This window comes from Lissotriton helveticus, chromosome 9, assembly GCF_964261635.1.
Source record: "Lissotriton helveticus chromosome 9, aLisHel1.1, whole genome shotgun sequence".
Classification (NCBI taxonomy): domain Eukaryota; kingdom Metazoa; phylum Chordata; class Amphibia; order Caudata; family Salamandridae; genus Lissotriton; species Lissotriton helveticus.
The window spans coordinates 549163718-549187366 of record NC_136070.1 but is presented as its reverse complement, the minus strand read 5'-3'; the positions used below and the strand labels follow the sequence as shown (position 1 = coordinate 549187366).

Below are 23649 nucleotides of genomic sequence, written 5' to 3'. Positions count from 1 at the left end.
TCCTCCGCCGCAGAGGTGTTTCAAAATGCCATACGCGAAGTGTTATCCGGTCTGAGCGGAGTAATCAACCTCAGTGACGACATACCTGAGGGCAACCCTTCAAAGGCTCGTAGACAGTGGACTGACCCTACACCGGTCGAAATGCTCCTTCTATCAGGAGTCGATAGATTTCTTTGGCTACATGTTCACGAGGGAAGGACTGAAAGTTGACTCCAAGAAGGCAGAAGCGATCAAGGCTGCGAGCACTCCAAGAAACCCCACCGAAGTGCGCAGTTTCCTGGGCATGGCCACCTACTGTGGCCGGTTCATACCTAACCTGGCAGCGCTCGCAGAGCCAGTAAGAGCCCTCATGCGTTCAGACCACAAGTGGGAGTGGACAGTAGCAGCAAATAAAGCTTTTCGGGACATCAAAGCAAATCTCCTGGACACGACCGTGATGGCCTACTTCCAACCCCGTCGCAAAACGGAGCTGATCGTGGATGCCAGCCCGGTAGGCCTGGGTGCAGTGCTCCTACAAGAACATGGACCGGAGGTGTGGAAGCCAGTAGCATACGCCAGCAAAGCATTGTCTGACACTGAGACCCGGTACGCCCAAATCGAAAGAGAAGCCCTGGCCATAAAATGGGAGTGTCAACACTTCCACCTATACCTGTGTGGCCAAGAATTCACCGTGGTGATGGACCACAAGCCGCTGCTGCTATTGTTCGCGGGGTCCTCCGTCCAGCTACAAGGATATAACTTCAGGATTGTCTTCCGACCTGGTGCGCACAACCCGGCTGATTATCTATCAGGCCATACCGAAGCCACCGGCCAACGTCCCCCGCCAGAGGAAGGAACGGAAGCAGAAGAATTCGTCCACATGATCTCGCAAGCAGCGTGCCCAGAAAACATGACACTGAAGGAGATCGGGGAAGCGACCGCCACGGATGAGACATTAGCGAGAGTTCGTCATGCTCTTGAAGGAAACCGCTGGGCCCACTTTCTAGATGGGGCTCAAAGCCTTCGACTGGAAGTAAGCCACTCGCGCCAACAACTGTGGCAAATCCGAAACGAGCTGAGCGCGGGGGACGAAGGAGTCTTTCTCAGAGGACATTTGATCGTAATACCTGAGAACCTTCAACAGAAGATACTAGCACTGGCGCACATAGGTCACCAGGGAATGGCCAAGACAAAAGCCCGACTGAGAAGCAAGGTATGGTTCCCAGCCATGGACCGTCTAGTTGACGAAATGGTACAATCCTGCCATGCCTGCACCATCACCGGCAGCGACCCGGCCCCAGCACCGGTGATCACCGAAGACGCTCCACAGACGCCGTGGACCCACCTCAGCATAGATTTCGGGAGTTTCCCCGATGGCAGGCACACGTTAGTCCCCGTTGATTAATTCTCCAAATTCCCGGTGGTAGAAGTAATATCCTTGACGGCGTTTCCCCAAGTTAAGAAAGCCCAGAATCGCGTCTTCCCAACCATGGGACTCCCGGACGAAATCAAATCAGACAACGGGCCACCCTTCCAGGGGAGAGGATTTCAGAACTATCTCGAGAACCTCCGAATCAAACATCGGAAGATTACCCCTTTGTGGCCCCAGGCAAACGGGAAGGTTGAAAGGCTAATGAGGACACTTAACCGAGCCCTAAGGACAACGGAGAGGATCCCAAAGTGGCCCTTGACCAGTTCCTAGGGGCCTATCGGCAGACGCCGCATAGCACCACCAAATACGCTCCTGCCCAAGCACTATTCAAGAGAGCACCCCGAGACAGCATCCCGACGGATAGCACTTGGATGCCTGAAGACAGGAATGATGAAGCCATTCAGGCTCGGAGGCGCACCATTAATCAGAAGGCGAGTGAGGCACGTCATGCCAAAGAGCCTAGACTGCAGGAAGGTGACACGGTGGTCATGCGAGATCGGCACCCGGGATGGAAGTTCCGAACGCCCTACGAGCCCGAGGTGTGGGTCGTAGACAAAGTCCAAGGGACCATGATCACCGCCAGGCGAAATGGGCACGTAGTAACACGCAACGTGTCCTGCTTCAAGAAAACGAGAGAACCGGCCAGCAGGAGTGAAACAACGGAATGTCAGGAGACGGGAGATGATGGTGGTCTGGATCTCGGAGGATCATCCCCAGGGTAACCGGTGGCTAGGCAAAGCGGAGAGACCTCACCCAGGGCAGCACCACACAACACCACTGTCAAATACAGCCGACCATGTGGGATCTCAAGTGGTGAGAGTGAAGGAACAACCCCGGCCGGGTTGCAGTATCTCCATTTGCCCAAAGCCAACGTTACAGCCTGCGATCCAACCCAAGACTCAGCCAGAAGCTGAGAGACTTCGTCTGGACATCTCCCTGAGATGAAGAGTTTGATTGCCGTGAGGACAGACTAAATTGAAGGAGGGATGTAGAGAGCCACACGGGCTCTCCTATACAATGTTCCAAACCAACACGCATACCCCGGGGCGGGCTCGCGCCGGGGTATAAATAAACAGGGCGGAAGACCGCTCGGGGTCTTTCCGGCTAACCAGCATACCAGTGTCTGTGTCCCTTAATGCGAAGCTCCTTGCCACGTGTCAGGCCCCGACCCGACACTCCACACCCTTATATCTTGGCTGTCGACTCACACATTGGTGATAAGAAAAAGAAACTTTGAACCTTTTACATACGCAGTCTATCTTGGCTAAGGGTAATAAACGAGAAATACTTATCAAGAAATGTTTAACTGAACTGAAATACATTTTCTAACTCAAACAAATATAAAAATATATTTTAGTAGCAAGTGCTGTATGAGATGAATTTCAGAATCTTTTTCCAATGAAACCAGTATTAAAATATATCTAAGAAGTATACATTACGATCTCATTAATACTAATTATTTAGTTAAAACTCTCAGCCAGCATGTGGACAGGCAGTGGATTAGAGCCCAGGACATGCAAGGAGAAACGAAAATGAAAAAAGCGCCCCATGACACGCATTCACTTTAATGGCGGCCACACCCCTTTCTTTAGATGCAGCTTGTTTAAAGAAAGGGGTGCGCTGCCACAGAAGTGAATGCGTGGAATGGGGTGCTTTTACAAAAAAAAAGCATTTGTTTCTCAAGTTGAAAATCAAATGATTTTTTTTTTTGTAAAAGCTCCCCATTCCACGATTTCACTTTAATAGCGGCCGCACATCCTTGTTTAGACGAGACCAGTCAAAACAAAGTGGCGGGCCACCATTAAAGTGAAAGCACGGAATGGGGCGCTTGTTAAAAAAAAAAAGTAGTCCATAAATAAATACATAAAGACCTAGAGTGTAAGGAAACTGTAGTTGGCCGGTGCTCCTGGTTTTCAAACATAAGTGATGTATTTGGAAAATGAGCCAGGCCTGGGATACCCTTTTATTAACCACTGTCATGTGGTAATTTAGCCTAACTGATGCCATTCACTGAAATAAAAACGACAGCTATCAGAATGCATTTTGTTGTCAAATACAAACCCACGGTTATAGTTGTCCTGAGTGACATGAAGTTGTCTGGCTACGTTATTGGTGTGATTTCTATGAGATTCAAGCCTCCCCAGACTGAACAGCAATTTGGCATTAAGGATGTGGGATTAAAATTATCTTAGAAGGACAGCAGTGGTACACCATTGCCACTAAAACACAAAAGAGATCCTGCAACATTATTTTTACACGATTCCTGTAGAAAAAAAAGAAACATGTTTGCGTAGCAAGATCCAACTCAACATTTAAAGTCATCCAGTATTGCTCTGGCCTCTGTCCCCACACAGGACCCTTTGAAGGGTGCGTGGTTCTTCAAAGCATTGATACAGGGTGCGCAAGTTCACCAGGACCATGCATTAGTAGGTTAACCAGTTCAGGTTTTTGGTCCAACATTAAAGGAATTGTAATCTTGTTTATCCCACAATAAAACATCCAAAGTCAGCCAATAATCCTCTGGTCACGATCTCCACACTGCCCCCTCTGAAGAGTGTCCTACAAGCTGCTGCATGCCTCTTCAATGCACCAAAACAAAGCTCGCAAGATACCATTAGTAGCTCATCCAGTCCAGGTTTTTTTTCTAACATTCTGGGACTAGTAGTCTTGTTTATCCCATAATAAATTGAAGCCTATTCATCATAGATTGCAAAACAAACCCTTGAATGGATGAGTGTAGGAAGCTGGCTCTGTATATACCTTACCAAAGTAAGGTATAGTGCACACGGAGTCCAGTGGAACCCCAAAGGTAGGCATAGGGAAAAGTAGATAATTCCTTACTTTTTATTTGTGGTAGTGTGGGCAAGAAGTTAAGCTTTATCAGAGGGTATTGTTAAGCATTTATTGTACACACTCAGGCAAGAAATGATGTCACACACTCAAAGACTGAACGCAGACTGATTTGTTAGTATAAACATATTATTTAGTTGTATTTTATTTTCTAGAACCAAGCCAGGCCTGGTGCAGGTAAGTATAATAACACTTTGCAAGAATGATGCAGTTAAATACAATTTGAATGCAGTTGAATGCAATTGGAATGGGTATAGGTAAGTCAGATGTTTGTAAAACAATTGGAAATACTTTTCAGTTATTTTTTAGATTCCTTTTTAAGTTACTTTTTCTACTCAGTTTAATATGCATAGATATTGCACTGGGACGTTTCCCAGAGAAAAGGTAAGTAAATCAGTATTTGTACATTTGCAATTTCTTGGGGTTTCATACCAACCAACTCCACACTTAAAAGATTTTTCACAGAAAAGCAGTCAATGCAGTCCAAAGGGGGAAAACAGTGTTATTGGTTTATCGGCTAGTACTTAGGATTTGGAGTTGGTATTCTGGGGTAAGTACCAGGGTTCCCCCAGGGTCAAGGATGCACTCGCAAACCACCCTCAGCAGCACTAGGGCAGCCGGGTGCAGAGTACTGAGGCCCAGTGTTATCCAATGACAGATAGGGTGCCTCCGGTTGGTGGCTGCTCATAAGCAGGCCACAAGGTTGTGGGAGAAAAGTGACTGATGTTAGGCTCGGGGCAAAGGGGCATCTGATTTTGCACACAAGTTGCACCCATAGTGGCACAGGGGCGGGCGAGTGTAGGGTGCTCATTTGGCATCGGGAGCCTTTTTGGTTCCAATGGGGATTCTCTGGTTGCAACAAACACTGCAGGCTTGGGGACAAAGTTCTTCTGGAGGTGACAACCAGTTGGAGAGTAAGTTAATATGCCTTGGGATGCTGGGACACCGTCGGTTGGGCCACCCAAGGCCGTGGGACCTCGGGTGCAGGGGTGTCTTTTGGCATCAGGTTGCTCTTACTGGCTCAGGTCGCGGTCGGGGGATCCTCCAGAAAGGGGTTGCAGGGGTCGGTTAGAGACTTGAGGTAGGTCAGGGATCACCAGATCCCAGGTCAGGATCGCCGGGGAGACCTCCCCGTGGTGTTGGGCCACTCGAACTTGGCCGTGGGTGTTGGGTGAAGAGTGGTGCAAACTCGCAGATTTGGCCGGAGCCAGAGCCTGTGGGTGAGGAAATCCGGTGCTCAGAGGAGACAAAGTCTGATTTGGGAAGGCAGGGCAGGGCCTCTGGGTTCTTGGGGGCTGCTGGCTGCAGGGCCAGGATTTTGCTGCAGCAGGTCGAGTTTGTGACAGGCCGGTAGGGCAGGGGCCAAGTTAGTTGCTGTCCTCCTCTTCTTCTTCAGCACGGCTCTTTGATCCTTCTTTTTCTTGTTTCTTCTTGTCTGTAGAGGCTAGGTTCAGGGTTGGCCGTAAATACTACATTTAGGGGCGTACAGGTAGGTACAGGCCAGGACCAACGGGTCCCTCCCTTGGGGCGGGTGCACACCGCATTATGCCACCCTTCAGTGGAAGGGGGCATAAGCCTCACTCTGGTTGGCTAGGTCCCCCCATCTACAAGTTGGCGGAGACTGAGAGTTGTGCTTCACCTCGCCTCCCCAACCTGAGGGGCAAAGGTGGGCACACCTCTCCTCCTAACTTGGTTTCCCCACTGATTCTTTCGTCCAAAGTGCTGGTCAGAACTAGTGGGGGCAGTTGCTGGGAGCAGCAAATGGCTGGGGTAGCTCACAAAGGCGGCAAGCATTTGAAGCTTCCCCTTCATGCACCCTGTCCATCCTGGGGGAGGAGGCTTGGCACCTCATCCTAGGATGTGCTTTGTTTCAGGACCCTGAGAGCGACAGCTTCTCGCCCCAGGGGTCCAGAAACAAGTCTGGCGGTGGCAGCTGGCGCAAGCAGCCACTCAGACAGGACACTAGAGTTAGGTAGTTTTTCAGGGGCATCTCTAAGATGCCCTCTGAGTGCATTTTTCATTGTTATGTTATGTTATGTTATTGATTTTTATAAAGCGCACAGCTGCCCCAGCGAAGGGGCGTCCTGGCGCTTGAACAGGTACTAAAACATAACACGAAGAAAGAGAAAGAGGACGACTAACCAAGTACAGAAAACAGGAAAATTTTAATAGCACGTCTAAAAACTGTAAGATTATTCAGAGCACAGATGTGCACCGGGAGAGAATTCCACAGACCAGCGGCAAGCACTCGGTAGGAGCGGCCACCCATCCTGCTGAGTTTAAAACGGGGGCAGACCGCAAGATGAAGAGCCTCCGATCTCAAGGACCTCAAAGGGATATAGGGGATAAGCAAGGTCGCATTGGTATCAGTGTGGGTTTAATGTGCTGAGAAGTTTGATACGGTATAAGAACCACGACTCCGGACTAGACCTAGTCTAGAAGATGTAGAATCGCTGGCACCCGAAGGAAACACTCAAGGTGAGTGAGTAGGGACCCCATGTAGGACGGGTGCAGTGTGAGAACACAACGGCGTGCTCCGTACAATTCAATGGGAAAGTTGCGGTTGGAAAATCAGTGATTAAGGACCTTTCCCAGCAGATTACGAAGACAACCCTTTGAACTTTAGAGTTTGAAGAGCCACCCACCCATGGATACATTTGTACCAGAGTTACCTATCCCAGAGGAGCCGGATGCATAGGCATGAAGTGACTTCGGAAAACCTTGTCGTTCTCTATGGATGTCGACAAAGAAATGCTGCTGCTGGAAGTTCAAAATATGTCTAGTGGAATCCAAACATGGATTCTAGATGAGAAGAACCTGAAAGCAAAGGGGACAGAGTCTGTGTCACTTTGGAGTGACCAGGGGCTCAGTAGACGAATGCCCACTGATGTCGGGTGCTTCAGGTGTGATGATGGTGATCTTGAATCTTCAGCTGCGAGGACCCGGAGACATCTTGGATGACCAGGAGCTGGAGGCGAGCAGTCCCACGAAGGATGTTGAATGCCGGCGGGAGCACCAACAAGCCTTGACAGTGTCAAACAACGCAGATGGTCAAATTCTGTGTTTATCTGGCCCAGAAAGGACCTGGAGACTCACCACAGCAAGGGGACTCAGGGCAGGCCTGGAGCAACCAGAGGAGCCCAAATAAATCAAATTTGACCCTCAAGTGGACCCACAGACCGAAGGCACAGGAGTCACAAGGGGACCTCAGGCGGTTTCACAGGATACCAGCTAGGAGGGCACAGAGTATGAGTATGTCGGAGTCCTTCTAAGAAAAGATGCACTGGGGTCAGGGCTACAAATTGCCCAATGCACAGAATTGTTGCACGACAACAAGCGTGTGCAGCTGCAAATGAACGCAGTGCACAGGGGTATGGGTATACGGTCCCCACAAGGGATACCCACCTCAAACTCAGAGAGAGGGCAGATCAACCTCGGAGACCTTCAGAAACCCACCTCCTGCGTTGCTGGAGCCTTCGGAGTCCGCAGGAGCTCAGGATCAGAAAACTGGTCAGATGTGTTATGGTGCCTGCATTTGCAGGGGAGTGACTCCTTGACCCCAAGGGAGATTCTTTTGTTGTCTTGGAGGTCCACAGGATCCAGCACGGAGCCTTTATGGATCCCGGACAGTGTCGAGACTGGGAACAGCAAGGGAAGACGAAGTCGAGCCCAATGGAGATCCAGCGAAGTACAGAGTGTCCAGACGGTCTAAGTGTAGCGGTATCTTCTTGCAGAATCTTGTCCACGTAAAATCTAATGTCCTGTAGCTAGGTAACCCATTTTATACCCACGGGAAAGGGTTGGACAGACTCTAGGGACCCTCCTAGGGGAGGGACAGGACAGAGGGGGGCTACACCCATGCCCTTTGTCCAGTTTCACACCGGAACAGGAGCAAATGGCTCCCCAAACTGGTCTGAGCTGGACTATGCACGGGGATTCCAAATGTGCCCCTTGTGCATACTTTCAGGCATGGAGACCGTGAACCCACCCAGCCCCAATACACTAAATCCAGTCTGGGAGGTGGTCACACCTCCCATTGACAGGATACCTATTGTCCGACCTTCCTCTGCTCGAGCTTGGCTCAGCAGCAGGAGGGCAGACTCGTGTCTCAATCAATCAATCAGAGCATTTGTATAGCGCACTACTCACCCGGAGGGTCTCAAGGCGCTGGGGGGGGGGGTCCGCTACTGCTCGAACAGCCAGGTCTTGAGCTGCTTCCTGAAGGCGAGGTGGTCCTGGGTCAGGCGGAGGTGGGTCGGAAGGGAGTTCCAAGTCTTGGCGGCCAGGTAGGAGAAGGACCTTCCTCCTGTTGTGGCTCTTCGGATGCGGGGGACGGCGGCGAGGACGTGGCTGGTCGATCGAAGCTGGCGCGTGGGAACGTAGAAGTTGAGGCGGCTGTTGAGGTATCCTGGTCCTTGGTTGTGTAGGGCTTTGTGTGCGTGGGTGAGGAGCCGGAAGGTGATTCTCTTGTTGACCGGGAGCCAGTGCAGGTCTCTCAGGTGTCCGGAGATGTGGCTCCGGCGGGGGATGTCCAGGATGAGTCGTGCTGAGGTGTTCTGGATCCGCTGGAGTCTCTTCTGGAGTTTGGCGGTGGTTCCGGCGTAGAGGGAGTTACCGTAGTCCAGACGGCTGGTGACGAGGGCCTGGGTGACCGTCTTCCTGGTCTCGGTGGGGATCCATCGGAAGATCTTGCGCAGCATTCGCAGGATGTTGAAGCACGACGAGGAGACGGCGTTGACTTGTCTGGTCATGGAGAGGGTGGAGTCCAGGATGAAGCCCAGGTTGCGTGCGTGGTCAGTTGGTTTGGGTGCGCTGCCCAGGGCGGGGGGCCACCAGGAGTCGTCCCAGGCGGAGGGTGAGGATCCCAGGATGAGGACTTCCGTCTTGTCCGAGTTCAGTTTCAGGCGGCTGTTCGACATCCATTTGGCTACGTCTGTCATCCCCTCGTGCAGGTTGGCTCTGGCGGTGGCGGGGTCGTTAGTGAGGGAGAGGATCAGCTGGGTGTCGTCGGCATAGGAGATGATGTTCAGGTTGTGCTGGCGTGCGATGTCTGCGAGGGGGCTCATGTAGACGTTGAAGAGAGTTGGGCTGAGCGAGGAGCCTTGAGGAACGCCGCAGATGACTTCGGTGGCCTCCGATCTGAACGGGGGAGGGCGGACTCTCTGTGTCCTTCCGGCGAGGAAGGAGGTGATCCACTCCAGTGCCTTCTCCTGGATTCCGACGTTGCTGAGGCGCTGTACTAGGGTACGGTGGCAGACAGTGTCGAAGGCCGCGGAGAGGTCCAGGAGGATGAGGGCCGCTGTTTCTCCGTTGTCGAGCAGGGCTCGGATGTCATCTGTAGCTGCGATCAGGGCGGTCTCGGTGCTGTGGTTGGCCCGGAAGCCAGACTGCGAGAGGTCGAGGGAGCCGTTCGTCTCGAGGAAGGCGGCCAGTTGCTTGTTGACGGTCTTCTCGATGACTTTGGCCGGACACGGGAGCAGCGAGATGGGGCGGTAGTTCTTGAGGTCGGTAGGGTCTGCTGATGGTTTCTTGAGTAGAGCGCTGAGTTCGGCGTGCTTCCAGCTCTCCGGGAAGGTGGCGATGTCGAAGGAGGTGTTGATGATGTCCCGCAGGTGGGGTGCGATGACAGCGTCGGCCTTGTTGAAGACGTGGTGAGGGCAGGGGTTTGTCGGAGATCCGGAGTGGATGGAGTTCATCGTGCGGATGGTGTCTTCGGTGCTGATCGGGGTCCAGGCGCGGAGGGTGGTGGTGGGGGGCGGTGGTTTGGTCGTGGCGTGCGTTGGTTGAGTGCTGAAGCTGTTGTGTATGTCCGCGATCTTGTTGTGGAAGTAGGAGGCGAGGGAGTTGCAGAGGTCTTGCGAAGGGGTGATGTCGTTGTTTCCGGCGTTGGGGTTGGAGAGCTCTTTCACGATGTTGAAGAGTTCCTTGCTGTTGTGTGCGCTGGTGTTCAGTCGTTCCTTGAATGCGGTTTTCTTGGTGGCGCGGATCAGCTGGTGGTGTTTTCGGGTGGCGAGCTTGAGGGCAGTCATGTTGTCCGGTGTTGGGTCTCTGCGGCAGGTTTTCCCGAGTGCTCTGCAGTTCTTCTTGGAGCTCTTGAGTTCGTCGTTAAACCATGGGGCTTTCTTGCTGCCGGGTCTGCTCGGCGGGGTCTTCAGCGGGGCGAGGTCGTCTGCGCAGTCGCTGATCCATTTCGTGAGGTTGGTGGCCGCTTGGCTGGGGTTCGTTGTGCTGGTGGGAGGGTTCTTGCTCAGGGAAGTAGTGAGCTGGTCTGCACTGATCTTGTTCCAGCTTCTGCGGGGGGCCTGTTGCTGGTGATGGTGGAGCGTGGTCCTTCTGTAGCTGAAGTGGACGCAGCTGTGGTCCGTCCATTGGAATCCCGTGGCGTGGCTGAAGGCGATGTCCTTGCTGGAAGAGAAGACCGGGTCGAGCGTGTGTCCAGCGTAGTGGGTGGGGGTGGTCACCAGTTACTTGAGTCCGAGGTTGGCGAGGTTGTCCAGCAGGGTGGTGGTGTTGCGGTCGTTGTTGTTCTCCAGGTGGAAGTTGAGGTCCCCGAGGAGGATGTAGTCAGCGGAGAGGAGGGCGTGTGAGCTGATGAAGTCGGCGATGTCCTCGCTGAATTGTGTGCGTGGTCCCGGGGGTCTGTAGATGAGGGTGCCTCTGAGGGTGGTCTTGGGGTTGACGTGGATCTGGAAGTGCAGGTGTTCGGCGGGTGCGAGGTTGTCGTCGGTGTTGGTCGTGATGCGGATGGTGTTCCTGTGGATGATGGCGATGCCTCCTCCTGTCTGGTTGACGCGGTCCCTCCGGATAATCTTGTAGCCGTCCGGGATGGCGATGGCGATGTCGGGCGCTGAGGAGGCGTTCATCCAGGTTTCCGTGAGGAAGGCGACGTCTGGGTCTGTGGTGTCGAGCAGGTTCCAGAGCTCGACGGCGTGTCTGTGGACGGAGCGGGTGTTGAGCAGGATGCACTTCAGGTGGGTGCTGCTGGAGTTCGGCATGGTGGGTGCTGGTGTAGCGTGGGTCCGGTCGCAGGTGAACTTGCGGGAGTGGCAGCTGAAGGGTCCGTGGGTGCGTCTCGGTGTGGCTCGGTAGCAGCCCGGGGTTCGGCCGGTGTTGAGAGCGTCGAGTTCGGTGGAGTCGTAGGTTCATCTGGTCGGCTTCCGGCGGGTGGGCTGGGGTCTGCGAGGGCCAGGGGTCCTGGCGCTGGGCGCGGGCCAGGCGCAGACGGGCGCAGACGGGCTTACCTTTGGCGCACCTTCGGCGCTCAATCGGTGCTCCCGCTGCGCGCGTCCGCTGCGCGGTCGCTCCGGGGGCGTCATAAGTAAGGAGCCGGTAGGGCGGGTCAGCTGGGTGGCAGGAGCGTGGGCGGCCAATGGGCGGTAGGGGGGCGGAGTCGGCGTGGTCAGTGGCGGGAAGGGGGACTGAGGACGGCTCGGCGGCGGCTGGGGCGGCGGCAGGTAGCAGCGAGGCAGCAGGACAGCTTGTCAGGGCAGCACAGGTGGTCAGCGGGCAGGAGCAGCGAAGTGGGGGTGACCTCGCCTGGAGCAGGCTCAGCGGTCACTCCCTGTCCCTGCCCTCGGTCCCCTTAAGTAAGGAGCCGGTAGGGCGGGTCAGCTGGGTGGCGGGAGCGTGGGCGGCCAATGGGCGGTAGGGGGGCGGAGTCGGCGTGGTCAGTGGCGGGAAGGGGGACTGAGGACGGCTCGGCGGCGGCTGGGGCGGCGGCGGGTAGCAGCGAGGCAGCAGGACAGCTTGTCAGGGCAGCACAGGTGGTCAGCGGGCAGGAGCAGCGAAGTGGGGGTGACCTCGCCTGGAGCAGGTTCAGCGGTCACTCCCTGTCCCTGCCCTCGGTCCCCTTAAGTAAGGAGCCGGTAGGGCGGGTCAGCTGGGTGGCGGGAGCGTGGGCGGCCAATGGGCGGTAGGGGGGCGGAGTCGGCGTGGTCAGTGGCGGGAAGGGGGACTGAGGACGGCTCGGCGGCGGCTGGGGCGGCGGCGGGTAGCAGCGAGGCAGCAGGACAGCTTGTCAGGGCAGCACAGGTGGTCAGCGGGCAGGAGCAGCGAAGTGGGGGTGACCTCGCCTGGAGCAGGCTCAGCGGTCACTCCCTGTCCCTGCCCTCGGTCCCCTTAAGTAAGGAGCCGGTAGGGCGGGTCAGCTGGGTGGCGGGAGCGTGGGCGGCCAATGGGCGGTAGGGGGGCGGAGTCGGCGTGGTCAGTGGCGGGAAGAGGGACTGAGGACGGCTCGGCGGCGGCTGGGGCGGCGGCGGGTAGCAGCGAGGCAGCAGGACAGCTTGTCAGGGCAGCACAGGTGGTCAGCGGGCAGGAGCAGCGAAGTGGGGGTGACCTCGCCTGGAGCAGGCTCAGCGGTCACTCCCTGTCCCTGCCCTCGGTCCCCTTAAGTAAGGAGCCGGTAGGGCGGGTCAGCTGGGTGGCGGGAGCGTGGGCGGCCAATGGGCGGTAGGGGGGCGGAGTCGGCGTGGTCAGTGGCGGGAAGGGGGACTGAGGACGGCTCGGCGGCGGCTGGGGCGGCGGCGGGTAGCAGCGAGGCAGCAGGACAGCTTGTCAGGGCAGCACAGGTGGTCAGCGGGCAGGAGCAGCGAAGTGGGGGTGACCTCGCCTGGAGCAGGCTCAGCGGTCAGGTGTCTGTGGCTGGCAGCATCCATTTTGTGCTGTAAGGCTCGAGAAAGTTGGTACCAGTAGACTTAGGTACCCCAAGAACCTCGGTTCTGAGGGGTGGAATCATACCTCAAACACCAGTTACTGGTATGGAGGTGTGATTCCAAGGTGTTTGACACCAAACACAACATACTTCATTGCAGTAATTTTCAAGATAGCATTTATCGTGAGGTTCTAATGCACCTCTACCTATATGTTTGGTGTCCGAAGACTACAGAGGGGCCCTGCTCATGCAGGAGCACCCTCTCAAGTAAAACCCAGCACCCTGCCTGCAGGATTGTTAAGGCCTGCTAAAGGAGTGACTTATAAAGTTTTAAGTGTAGTGATATCTAGACTACTATTATAAAGAGAGAACTGTGTCCTTTGAGCCAGGTAAACTCAAAAAGTACACCACCAATCGCAACACCCAATACAGCGTTGGAAAGGGGAGGTCCAGGATATGGACATAGGCTATATAAAAATAAAAATAAAACGTAATTAAAAAAATTTACCATAAAGAAAGTTGTCCCTTGAAAGTAGTGTCGGCCGCGAGGTACGTCATGACATCAGGAGCGAGGGGAGGAGCGGCGTACGCTGACGTCCGATCATTAATTGCAAAGAGCGGAGACTGGAGGACTGGTGATACGTGATTGGAGCAACCGACGCTGACGTCCGAGCATTGATTGCAAAGAGCGGAGACTGGAGGACTGGTGAGACGTGATTGGAACAACCGAGAGGCGAAGAAAGGGGGACCCGATAAACGAGAGACGTGTGGCGAGTAGCAGAGAGGGTCAGGAAAGGGGTCACTCACTTGTGTGATAGTCACAAGGCAACAGCGCTAGGAAGGGGGCGGAGTGACGTGATGCTGAGGTGGCCAGGGAGCAGGTATTGAGGTACAAAGACAGAGCGCACAGGAAGGGGTGCTGTGACAAGGTGTAGTAGATGCCGCGTGGGAAGGGAACAGGTGACAAGGTGTAGTAGATGCCGCATGGGAAGGGGTGCTGTGACATGGTGTAGTAGATGCCGCGTGGGAAGGGAACAGGTATGATGTATACAGCCAGCTGGAGCGCAAGGGATATGGCAGAAGGCTTGAGAGGGCTGGTATGCGTAGAGAGAACCAAATAGCGGCTTTTGCAGTACGATCATCCTTCAGCACAGTCAGAAAGTCAGTGAGCAAACTAACAAGAGTGGATATGATGCAGATGTGTCTACAGAAGTCGAAAGAATGCTGCCCTAGCATCTAAAACGGTGACCAGGAGGTGGAAAAGTGGGCTCTTATGCAAACCCAAAACATGGTCTGAAAGAAAAGGTTTAAATACAAACAGAGCCTAACGGATCCCTTTTTCTACGTGCAGGCGGGGGCTATGAAGCCTAATTGCTCCCGGACAACGTTGGGACGGGCTGCTAGTATATAGATATAGTGAACCTATATCTCTCGTAAGTGATGCAAGCACCAGCTTACGCAGGCTTACACAAGTTGCCATCTTGGGAGGTCAGAAGGTCATTCAAAGGGCCTCTGCCTCATTCTCCTAGGTCTGCCCCCTCTCTGGCATCTGAGTTTGCGATTTGTATGCATAGAAGAGGTTCTGAATGACTTGTGCTTGGATGTGGCACTGGTCAGGATTGCAGGATGACAGGCCCAAAAAGCCCCTACAACTGCCAGCCACATATCAGACGGAGTGGGGCAAGGAGTCTAGAGTTGCCTTTGCATCGGGTAAACTGACTGAAGGTGTCACCCTATCCGCTTATGCGGACGCCTGTAGCTGAGCACCCGGTATCAGTGAATTTCTCCCATCAATGAGGCCGTGGTGCAGCAGGCAGCTGCGGTCCAGGCCCCATGAGGACTCTGGGTCAACGATAAAGTAAGGCTCCTGAGGATATCCAAGTCGGAAGGAGAGGGGCACCTCATCTGCAGAGTGGGCTCTGGCCCCCTCAGGTGTGCAGCAGCCGGTCCGGTAGGCTGATCTCCAGCTTTACCCTATCTCAGATGCAGCAGAGCTCAGAGCACCCCGCAAGCTCACTTTACTTCTTGTGGCGGCAGCCAATAAAATGCTCTGGAGTTCAGTTCCCCCATGAGTCCAGACTGCCTCATCCGAACCTTTTTTCAGGTCGAGGTGGACCCCTCAAAGCGCCACATATGTCTCCTGGAGCCCGGGTCATAGGGCTGTAGGGGCCATGTCCCTACAAGAGTCCAGGCGGCCCAGCCCAAAGTTTCTTGCGGCGTGATCAGGCTTGTAGCATGGGTGCCATCTTGGATGGCGGCTCAGGTTCCATCTGCAGTGTAAGTTTGTCAGATACCACCATCCTGTTACATACAGACAGTCTGCTGATCCCGCAGCCGTCCTCTATGCGGGTGGTGCTCTTTGGCGCCCTGCACCCTCACCTGCTGTACAGGCATGGGATGGTGTTGCGGAAGCTCAACGCGCAGAGCTCAAGAAAGACATGTATTCTTGGTACTTACCTGGCCACGCCGTCGAATTATGCTTTTTTTTACTTTGGTTTTCTTTGTTTAACAAAACATGTTTGTTAGATTTTAATGCTCTTCTCCTTGCGAACCAGAAGCTGTTCAATAGGTCTCCACAAGGTCGGACAAGGACAGTAAATAGGCCCTGACATCAAATGGAAATTGGCCTAAATTAGCTAATCAGATAGCTAAAGAAAAAAGGTCCATATTGTCAATTTGAGGCAATTTTAAACTTGTAAAGACACTGGGCCGATTCAGAAAGGGCCTCCACACTCCTGGAAGAGGCCCGCAGTCGTGGTGAGGGTCTGCACTCATGTGTTAGGACATCTGCACTGCAGTTTCTGATTGCGGAGATCCACCACGAGTGTGGGGTCCCTGCAATGACTAGCGGGCCTTAGCCATGTGTGCAAGGCCCTTTGCGAATCGGGCCCACGCTGTATAAGTGTTTTGCAAGGTATGGGACACTGCATGCATTTGTGCTTGCTGGAGGTGAGGATTGTTTTAATATTAAAGAAATTAACAGTAAAAACCAGCCCAGCAGACCATAAACAGTCCCACAAACAAAGAAAATGTCTGGCACACTGACCCGTCAGATCAGCTCATCGGGCACTGCCAGATTGGACTTATAGGCCAATCTGACCCTGTGTTGCTGAGGGTGAAAGGTAAGTAGAGTTTTATTCAGTTCCTGTCAAGGCACAAGTCAGGGGGTACATGCAGTAGGTGGCGTCCACCCACTATTTTCACACGCTTGACACGTCCACTCTGCCAAGAAGTTGTGCCCCATTAAAGTAATCTGAATTCACTTTCAGCAGCACCTGCACGTTGTCAGCTTTCATTCTAAGCAGCTACATGCAGGCAGAGAGGCAGCTTTCTTATTTTAAATTCCAGCTGGCCCAAAAAAAAGGTCTCCTTTTGTTTGAGTATCCTGGCTGGGAGCTATCTGGAGCCTCACAAGAAAATGCAATGGAGGGCAAACAAACGCACACAGTTTAACACTTCACAGATACTTAAGAGAGGCATGCTTTTAACTTTGTTCAGCCCCTGTTTATAAGAGATTGGCATGCACTGTAAGAATGTCAGAAGTGTTGGCCTGCCCCACTAGTTAGAGAAATAACAATTTAAATACCACTGTTTTGCTTTATTTCTTTTATAGTGCTACTCATGCTAATGCAGGGTGTCAGAGTGCTTTACATCGCACACAAACAATATCTTACCATTATTATTATTCCCTGAGATTTACTGGGCATACCCATCTCTGTAGAAGGTGTCTTAACCTCATAAAATATTTTAAAATGCAGACTTTGCAACCAGTTAAGCACTACAGATTTACAGCCACATTTCTCCTTGCTGTCATTTTTTTTGAGGCATAGTTGCCTCACCTTTTTGGCACAACTCTGATGCAAACCTCACTTGTTAAATTGTGTAATGCACTAAAATGTGCGCATGATAGAACTGCTAAACATATGTCTGAGGTGTTAACATCTGATGTCACTTCTTGTGATGCCACTTCCTGTTTTGTAACTTCCTGTGATGCCACATGCAATATCACACACTGTGATGTCCAGCACCATGATGTCACCTGCCTACTGCCTAACTTGGTTAGCCCCCCGCTTTTTAGGTCGAGCCTACAGCAGCACATGCGCTGTTGCTCGACTTTTAGTAAGTGAGTTTTAAAAGTGCTTCCCACCAGCTTTTGCTGGACTAATGCTTGCATTCACGCGAGCGTGACAGCTGCCAGCTTTCTGCGCCTGAGGCACCATCTGGAGCGTGATTTCTTTCACTTTGGGCTCTGCTGCGCGTGCAGCACTCACTCAAGTGTTTGCCCGCACGCGCGCGCACTCCCTCACCACTCCCACTTGTTTTTTTTTCCTTTGATGACACGCAATTAAATTAAGGACCTTAAACTGCAAAGAATAAGCTGTCCCATGAGCCGCGAATCGTCTCTGCCAGTATGTAAGGCTTAGCCCATGCGTGAACATAAAATGTTAGGACATGTTCAAGTGAAGTGAACTCGCCCAGGAATGCTCTGTTCGCCAAAAAATGGCCTGGTAAAGTTAAATAAGACTGTGAATCATTGAAAGGCTTTATTCGAATACCCCGTGTATGTACACACTATAGAATGTGTCCACGTCTTATGAATGAGCAGGAGAAACTAGCATGATATTTAATCTCGTGCTACATACAGTTAAAGACACATTTAGAATTGATGAGCTGCTATTGGTGCCCCGAACCTTGCGTCCCCAAACGGGTTCCGCCCTTGCTCCTGATCCACTATGAAATACCAAAGCCCTTATTCACGAAACATTCCACACTCTTTTGCAACACACACCTATTTGCAGTGCTGCATGTACATTAAAGCTGCTGTTGCTTCTGAGGAACGTGGAACTGATTAGTTTGAGAAAAGACTTGGTAGGTGAGCAGCTGATGCTACAGCAGCAATCTGCATCCCAGGGCAGAGTCTTGTTGCTTGCCTTGGTCTGACCTCATCGGGGTACGTCATCTCTTTTCAGACGTTCGACAGAGGTTTCCAGTTTAGGCTTACATGCTGCCTTATGATAGGATGAGGCAACTGCAAGAGAGCCATCACAGCCCACTTGGTGTGGTTCGGAAGGTTTCCTAGCATTCATTTACTGCCTCTCCCTCGTATGCTGGTGTCACACGGTCCTTTGTTATTCCTGCGCCAAAAGATGGACCTAACTGTTGAGTGCTCAGTTGTGCCCATCTGCTCAAATATACTGCTACTTGTTGACTCGTTTAACAGAAAAAGACAGAGTCAGAGGTGGTTTCATTGATATAATAAAGGAGCCCACAGATCCTCAAGGCACTTCTGCTGGCACACATTAGGCAGAATGTCTGTTGTTGGAGGGATTTTTTTCATTTTCTGCATTGGGATGGTTTTCAATTACCTGCATTTATTTCAAAGCCTTTTGAAACAGTTGACTTTACAGAGGCATTTAAAACACAAAGGCCAGAGCTCCGGACTTCAGTAGTGATTTTAAGAGCTACAAGTTGGGTTTTCGTGCAGCGCAGAAATTTCAGCTACGTTTGCCTTCTAGTTAATGAAATCTGACTAGTAAAAGTTCTGCAAAGTTTACGGGTGCAAACGACCCGGTTTTGTTGCTCAACGTCATGAGAGGGTTATGGTTCCTCTCATAAAACTAATCAGGCAGGCTCCGACTGGGGAAGAATATGGGCCTGGGCACCAAATTAAGAATACCACAATTTGCAAAGCTGGTAGTTAAAAAAACAAAAATAACCTGAAAAAGTGGGTTACATTTTCAAATGGCGGTAATTGCAAACTTACTACCACATAATGCATGGTCGGGGACTGGTGAATAGCTACACAGATATGTTTGCTGGAGATTGTTTGTGGGAATATTTTAGGGATATTCAACAGTGAAGTTCTTTGTTCTTGCCAATTCAAGAAGATAAAAACTTTAACTCTGCCTTGTTTTGATACTTTACATGCTTTCGTGTGTCGACACTACCTTGATATAAATAATTAACAGAATGTGTGGTCCCTTTGACGGAAGTGTGGCCCTTCACTTCCACAGCAATAGTATTACACCAGGGATAGAAGAAAACCTTTCAAAAGAGTAAGTTTCAATTATGCGTTTAGTGTATTTATTTACACATTTCCCATTACTGAATAAACAAATTAATTTTAGCAGTATAATGCAATATATAGTTACTTCTTAGAAAACAAAGTGCTCCTAAAAGGTGATACAAGAGGGGGTGGTGATGGACGGAGCATCTGAATCAATCAAACACTCACACCCAGTCAAAAGATCTGGGTTTAATCCATCACCGTTCTTTAGCCCACTCTGCCACCCCAGTTCAGACATGGCCATATGCAAATCAGTCTGACCCTGTGCCTCATGGGAACAGTCCAGCCCGAACTGTCTCGGTACAAAAGGGGGTGGTGATGGACGGAGCATCTGAATCAATCAAACACTCACACCCAGTCAAAAGATCTGGGTTTAATCCATCACCTTTCTTAAGCCCACTCTGCCACCCCAGTTCAGACATGGCCATATGCAAATCAGTCTGACCCTGTGCCTCATGGGAACAGTCTAGCCCGAACTGCCAAGCCATGTCTTCCCTGGACCGGAAACAAGCTTCCGAGGACCGGTTTCTGGCATTCCAGCCGTCTTCAGCCCGGCTTGCTTGAATCCAGTGGCAAAGTGAGCTAGGGACTCACGTCTGAGCATAACCTGCCACACTTATGGCGGCCAAAAGCGGTACAAAAGGGGTGGTGATGGACGGAGCATCTGAATCAATCAAACACTCACACCCAGTCAAAAGATCTGGGTTTAATCCACCACCGTTCTTTAGCCCACTCTGCCACCCCAGTTCAGACATGGCCATATGCAAATCAGTCTGACCCTGTGCCTCATGGGAACAGTCCAGCCCGAACTGCCAAGCCATGTCTTCTCTGGACCGGAAACAAGCTTCCGAGGACCGGTTTCTGGCATTCCAGCCGTCTTCAGCTCGGCTTGCTTGAATCGTGGCAAAGTGAGCAAGGGACTCACGTCTGAGCATACCCTGCCACACTTATGGCGGACAAAAGCGGTACAAAAGGTGATGGCACAGTTAAAGTGTCGAGCTCTGCAGAAAAGGCCATGTATGTTTATTGGGTTCTTGTATTTTGAGGGCTCGCGGTGGGGCTGGCCTCCTAGGGAGGGAATGTACGGAGGGAAATGAAAAATGCATTTGAAGCAAAAAAGCAATTGGACCAAAAACCCTCGCCTTTGCTTTTTTTTTTGGCTTCAAAATAAAGCGTGTTCTACACAGCAGCCCCACAATGTCGGCTTCTTTGTTTTTCAGGGTTTTGTTTGTGCAAATTTTAGGAGATCCCAGTGATTTCTGGGATATATTTGTACTCACTCAAGTTCGAGCTTATTACATAACGAAGCTGATGGCAGCGCTTACTGGTGGGAGAGCAAGCCGTAACAAGCATTGGCATAGCCAATAGGTCTCGCCTTTGGGACCTTATAAGTGTTTAATGATGCAAGAGTTAATATTGTTGCACCAAGGATATTGTGCTGCATAACTAAGTACTTATAGCCAGGTCCCAAAAGCGAGACCTATTCTATGCCAATGCTTGTTATTTTTAGGACTTGTGCCCATGTTCTTGGTAAAGGTTCGTTTAATGAAATGTGCAATATAAGCTCACCACCCCGCTCCCCCCCCTCCCCCCTCCCCCCACCCCCCACCCCCAAACGATATGACGATCGCCAGATCCACATACTTGTCAGCGAGGCATCGACCCGATTCCGCTGTCGTTTCCTGAACTGTGTAACTCTTCTTCTCACGGCGGCGTATCTCAGGTTTCACTTTCCTTCTTGTGGTTTTCCTCCTGTCAACCGGGCAGAGTTCAAGTCAGTGTCAGCTCTTCCTCTTTAAAACAAACACCCGTTGTTCTCCACGAACTTAACAGGCTTGAAAAGTTTGCTTACTCTCTCAATTGCGCTTCGTGTCGACCGCTTAGACCTATCCGAGTCAGCAGGGCGCATTGCTTATAGGGCTTTTTATAACGCATTACATAGCTCGTGAGAGGGGGCGCAGCTATCAATAGCGCAGCAGGTGCAGTGGCACCGAGGCCCAGAGGCAGTCCCTAGTACGGCTGTATTTTACTACTAAACTGTGGCTATGGGTCGGGGGTTATTCTCTTTTTTTGCACGAGGGCCCGTGGAACCATTACTGCATGTAAGGAGTGCACCCGTGCCCTCCGGACTCCGATCTCTTCCTCTCAGTACACCTCCCCCTTTTGATTTTGGTGTACATTATAATTTTCAACAGAACAACGGCGACTGCGGCCCAACGAGGCACGAAAAAAAGTAGTTTTTATGGGGGCGACAATGACGAGGGGGGCTGCTAGCTGGACTAGCAGACGCGTGATACAATTTAAAGGCACAGATATGATTTGACATTGCAGAATACTGTGCCCTATTAAAAAGGAGGTCTTTCGCTTTCGGAAAGAGGCCAACAAACTCTTTGTAGAGACTTGCACGTGTGCGCCAGCCTCGCTGGTGCCTGGGTAGGTTTTAGGGACGCTTTGGGCCAATAGAGCAGCAAGGATGCCATGGGTACTGTTACAAGCAAGTAGGTGCCCCCTTTGACTGCTGTTTGGTTAGTTAATTCCACACCAACCTGAAAATCTACACTCTCTATGCGGTTATCTTCAAGGTCAAGCTCTGGAGGGAGGGCGTCTGCTCTCTGAGGATGCCACGTCGCAGCCAAACGTGAGGAAAACAAACACCACTGAGGACTGGCCCCTCCCGAACTGGCAAGCTACAGAGCAGAAGTCAGCGTCACTGATGCAAGCCCTTGATCCCGGCGGGATCAGGCGCGCGAGGGCGGGCAGAGAGAGTGGCATCTGGCACAACGTGAGGAAAACAAACACCACTGAGGACTGGCCCCTCCCGAACTGGCAAGCTACAGAGCAGAAGTCAGCGTCACTGATGCAAGCCCTTGATCCCGGCGGGATAAGGCGCGCGAGGGCGGGCAGAGAGAGTGGCATCTGGCACAGCCAGTCTTCGGGAGCGTGGGGAGAGAGGTCACGCGGATGAGCAGACCTAAAGGCAGATCTATCATTAGCACTCCTGTAATGTATATGTATCACACAGACCTCAGCAAGGAAACACCGGTCCCCTCCCTTTAACTTTCTTACACTTTAGTCATTAGCGTAAACTGTGGAGAAAAGAGGACGTTTGAAATGAATGTAAATGTACATGTATTTATGAGTCTTTGTGCAATGTAACTAGTCCGCATGTAAAAAGCTCAATTTTTTTGCACTTTTATATAGCACAAACTCGACCCGTAGGGATTGGAGAGCTTCACATGAGCACCAGTTACAATACCTTCCGACCGTGTGCGGGCTATATAAAACTGCAAAAAAAGTGAACAATTGCTGGTCTGTGGAGAGCTGTGAAAGTGAAGATATTGATTTATTTAGGGATTTTTATACAGCGCCAACTTTACCCGAAGGTGTCAGAGTGCTTTACAACAGAACCAGTTATATTACATAATCAATCAATCAATCAATGAACTTGTAAAGCGCACTACTTCAAGTCAAGTCAAGTCAAAGATAGCTTTATTCGATTTCATATAAAAACCATAAAAGCACATACAAAACAATATGAACAATTTAAAATTCAGTTATATAATAAATACAAGACAGAATATACAACAGAATAGAAAAAAGCGTACTCGACTTCATCTATAATACATTTAGTGTAGCTATACTACTCATAAACAAGAATCCTGTTTACTATACAAAATTTCATTTATCCCATAGTTGATCTGCATCTAATTGTAAATTTAAAAAAATTGGATACAGCCTTGATAGTTTGTTTCGTCCTGCAACAGGAGGATCTTAAGTAGGGCCGGTCTACATTGTCTTAGGCCCCAAGACTTTAGCAAAGGTATTAAGTATCTTGTCCTTCCCCATGCATAAAATTTGCAGAAAAGTATACAATGAATTGTTGATTGAACGGAAGAGTCGTCACATGGGCAATTAATTAGGTTTTTAGACCAGTCATTAATGACTGGAAAGGTAACCATCCTAAAATAACTGCCCATTCTCAACCGAGCTAATAACATTCTATCATAGCTAGACTGCTCAGGGGATAAGTAAAGCTGCAAACCGGGACCCTGGAGTAATAAATGGTGTTGCATCTTCCCCTCCACTAGCCAACGTTGATCATCCAAAAAAGCAGAACATAATTCCTTCAAAGTTTTTTTTGAAATAGAGGATAATAGTACAGGTGAATTGAAGAATTCCGGATGCCCTAAGTTTGTTAAAAAATCCTTAATATAGGCAAGCCACTGGATGTTTTTAGACCTTTCAAGTTTCATACAGTCCGCAATAATTGCCCTGTTAAAGACTGTTTCAGTAGAAGTCCATGTCTTGTGCCAAAGCAGCACTGGACTAATCATGATTAGATCCGATACATATACCAGGGCGAGTTCCTTGTGACAGACATAGGTTGAGGTAGACTTGGGGACAGCCAGCAAGTATCGAAGAAAAGCATTTTCTTTTACTTGAATATCCTGACAATTTGCAGTGCCCCAAATGCCGGCCCCATATATGGCAGTTGACACGCATTTGGCTTTATAGATATCAAGTAAGATACGTGTTGGCCTGCCTCCTAGCTTATTGGCAAAGTGTTTTAATGCGCCAATAGCGCGTGAAAAAGCTAGATTCCTGGTGGTAATAGCTGTAGTCCAGGTTCCTTTTTTATTAAAAACAACCCCCAAATAAGAAAAAGTATCG

The 23649-nt window shown here is 51.1% G+C and overlaps 1 protein-coding gene across 2 annotated transcripts in view; it reads right to left on the bottom strand.

Moving 5' to 3' along the window:
• The window catches only part of LOC144781537 (phospholipase A and acyltransferase 3-like), a 90461-nt gene extending 68779 nt beyond the window's left edge, over positions 1 to 21682 (bottom strand). The window contains exon 1 of one of the 2 annotated variants that reach the window (XM_078660444.1): positions 21525 to 21682. The gene's annotated coding sequence lies outside the window, so the exon portion shown is untranslated. Of the gene's footprint in view, positions 1 to 20622; positions 20744 to 21524 lie in introns of those variants that run through there. The other variant, XM_078660443.1, reaches the window with a different exon arrangement.
• Between the last annotated feature and the right edge of the window lie 1967 nt (positions 21683 to 23649).